This window comes from Mus caroli, unplaced genomic scaffold (genome assembly GCF_978045245.1).
Source record: "Mus caroli unplaced genomic scaffold, Mus_caroli_1 scaffold_14, whole genome shotgun sequence".
Classification (NCBI taxonomy): domain Eukaryota; kingdom Metazoa; phylum Chordata; class Mammalia; order Rodentia; family Muridae; genus Mus; species Mus caroli.
Window position 1 is genome coordinate 89,079,712 of NW_028227269.1, and position 3,148 is coordinate 89,082,859.

At 39.6% G+C, this 3,148-nt stretch overlaps 1 non-coding gene across 1 annotated transcript; it reads left to right on the forward strand.

Moving 5' to 3' along the window:
- The first annotated feature begins 2,558 nt into the window (after positions 1 to 2,558).
- On the forward strand, positions 2,559 to 2,687 carry LOC115032874 (small nucleolar RNA SNORA17). Its single transcript, XR_003838530.1, has one exon. It is a non-coding gene; the product is annotated as a small nucleolar RNA SNORA17 (small nucleolar RNA).
- Positions 2,688 to 3,148: the final 461 nt, after the last annotated feature.

Consider the following 3,148-nt stretch of genomic DNA (forward strand, 5'->3'; position numbering starts at 1 on the left):
ATTTTTGGTCTAGAAGCAGTTAAGTATAAAACAGCAACGATAATCCTCAATGCTATGAAAAAAAGCATTGGAAAAGATGGGGTGATTGTTTCCTTCCCAATTCAGCTCACATTTCCTAATTTTGGGGCACACTGGAAATTCAAGCCAAATGGAGAGAATGAGTATTTTGATGTTCTTTATCCAATAAATGTTTCAGTAGTCCTCTGACAGCTTACTCTGTGAGCTGAAACTTAAGTTGATGTGCAAATTGAATTTAAAAACTGAAGCTTAGAATCTAATATATCCATGCTGCTCATAATACAAATACTTGGTTTTGGGAAAAGATGAATTTACCAATATATAAATGGTTGTGTCTTAACAAACTGGAATGTTGTTATCCTCTTAATACTTAAATGATGGCAATTTTTTAAAATTATTTTAGTTTCCTGCATTAGTTTGTCAACTCTAATTGTTACTATGAATACTCAAATCATATACTATCTTATCTGATTATTTGCATTGAAAACATGAATTAAAACACCTGAAAACTTCCTTGACTGTTACAAATTACTGTGTAGTGAACGAGAGTAAATAAACATTTATCAAGGACCATCTTTTCTTACACATACTGTAGAACTAGCTGGATTCTTGCTGAGAGCAACTGAGTGTCAAGAATCAAGCACACTACCATCACAATGGGAGTTAATTTCAACACATGACTTAGAAGTGGCACTAGAATTTATATAGCATTATCTACACCAAAACATTGGTAAAGTAACATTTTATTGAAATTTTTAAAGGGAAGATAAAGGATTTAAATTACAATTTTCTACCACAAATTTTCTTTTACCAGTTTCCATCAGATACACCTTTTCTAACTCATTACCTTTTACTCTCTACCATGGCAAGCTACCCAACTTAGCTGACATTTTCTCTACCCAGCTTTCCCAGAACCTTCTTTTCCTTGCCCATATTAAATAGCTGAAGATTTCAGATTGCCTTAGGACCATGTATCAGTTACTTACATATGCAAACCAAATACTCGACTCAAACAAGAGGGGAACATTTCACTTTGGCTCATCGACTCAGAGGTTTCACTCCACAGTGGCAGGGGAGGCATGGTCGCATTAATGATCCTAATGGCATATGATAGAGGTAATTCTAGTCACAGCAGACCAGGACACAGAAAAAGAGGGACCAAAACCAGGATCTATGCTAGTGTCCCAATGGCTGTCTGCTAGGGATGTCTTCAGTCAGCTCCTATTTTCTAAAGGCTCCACAGCCTCCCAACATGGCACCACCATCTGGATAGCAAAAGTTAAGTCAGGAATCAGAGAGGAGTCACATTTCACATTTATACAATTACAGATGGTTCCTGGTATCCAAACCTCATTTTTGGAAAAATGAAACTTTCTTATTTATAAGATCTACCTACTATGAAAAACAAAGAAAATGTAATGGTAGTCTTTGAATAAACTTGGCAAACCAGACTCATTGCTCATGAAAAATAACAATGGTTGCTAGTACTACCTGTCTGTTTATGCTATGCCTGCCTGTCTCTATGGCAACACTAGTCATTTCTACCTTAGTCTGAGCATCACCCTTCACTTCAAGCCTTGACCCTCTGGTCTGACTTGGAATTGACTCTGTTTCTGAAAAAAAAAAAAAAATCCAGCAACAATTGGTACAACTCTATTTATTTGGCATTTGTATGCACTTGGCAGTATATTGTGTACTTTACAAATAATCACATTTTATTTAAACCTCCAAGTCTTAGAAGTGAACAGTGTTTTCCACATCTACTTCTTGGCTTCCTTCCCCTTGTCACAACAAAAGGGTTCTCAGCTCAGTGTTCACATCCTCATGGTAGGAGAGTGCAGTGTGCTCTCCCAAGAGTCAGGAATGTGCTGATGAACACCTTTTCTAACTCATTACCTTTTACTCTCTACCATGGCAAGCTACCCAACTTAGCTGACATTTTCTCTACCCAGAGCTCTAAATGGTCTGAGGAGACAAAGGAAGTTGTATGCCATACTGACATCTAATGCATTGTACTTTCCACTGTGGTTACTAACTCCAAATGATGCCACCTGCACAATCTTCATAGAGACCCTGAGGAGCAAATACTGTTTATGATGTCATTTCATCATTGCAAGACTAAGGATCGAACTTACATCCTCACCCATGCTAGGTAAGCACCCTGTCCCCAAGCTATAGCCCCACCTCTGACTTCTTTTTCAAAGAGGAGGAAAATGGGCCCAGCCAGAGAGAAAGCTGTTTTTAAAAAAATCTGCTAACAAATGACCTGCATATGACTTAACTGAGCCCGTATTATCTCCCTCATACACACTTTATGTCATTGGAACAACACCATGGATATTCACTCTGTGCACATTACACACACCTTATGTGTATGTGGTTGCATACATGTAAGTCAGCACTTTAAAACTGAAAAAGCATAATCAATTACAGAGAACTGATTCTGAAATCTATATTCATAATTAAATTTTAGTTTTATCTTTTAAAGTTCATATTTTTGTAAACTTTGGGTTTTCGTGGTATTTAAAAAATGCAATCCTCCAGTCCCCAGAGGTATTGCAGGTGTGGCTGCTGTGTCACGTGTGTGTCAGTAGGTGGCAGAAAGGAGAGACGCTATGTCTCTGCTCAGTGTTCTGACCTATGAACATCTATCTAAAGGATGTTCCTGAAAAAAAAAGCAAGCCTAAAACAACCATGAGTCCAGTGCCTTTCAGGCCTGAGAACACACTGAGCCTGAAGATGACCCTTGCAAGGAGACACTCAGGAAGGGAAGGAGAGGAGTGAACCCTAGTTAACCAGACCAGTGCCAAAGGGCATGGACAGAGAGCTGGCCTGAGATGGCCATCAGTGCAGCACCATGCAGGCCTTGATGAGCAGACCGTGCCTGAGATCATTCCTGCCTGGCACCATAAAGTGGAAGCAGGGCATAGTACTCCTGAGTCCAGTCCTAAGATGACCCCAGACACTCAGAGACCCTGGGTTCCACTAGAAGCAACAAGTAAGTGGTGGAGAAATGGAAGAGAAAGAGTAACAGAAGGATGTGTGCACAATGAAGAGAGGCAGACCAGGAGACTTGAGGATAGTAAGGAACAACCTGATGTGAATAGCCAGTGACCCACCTAGCACCATG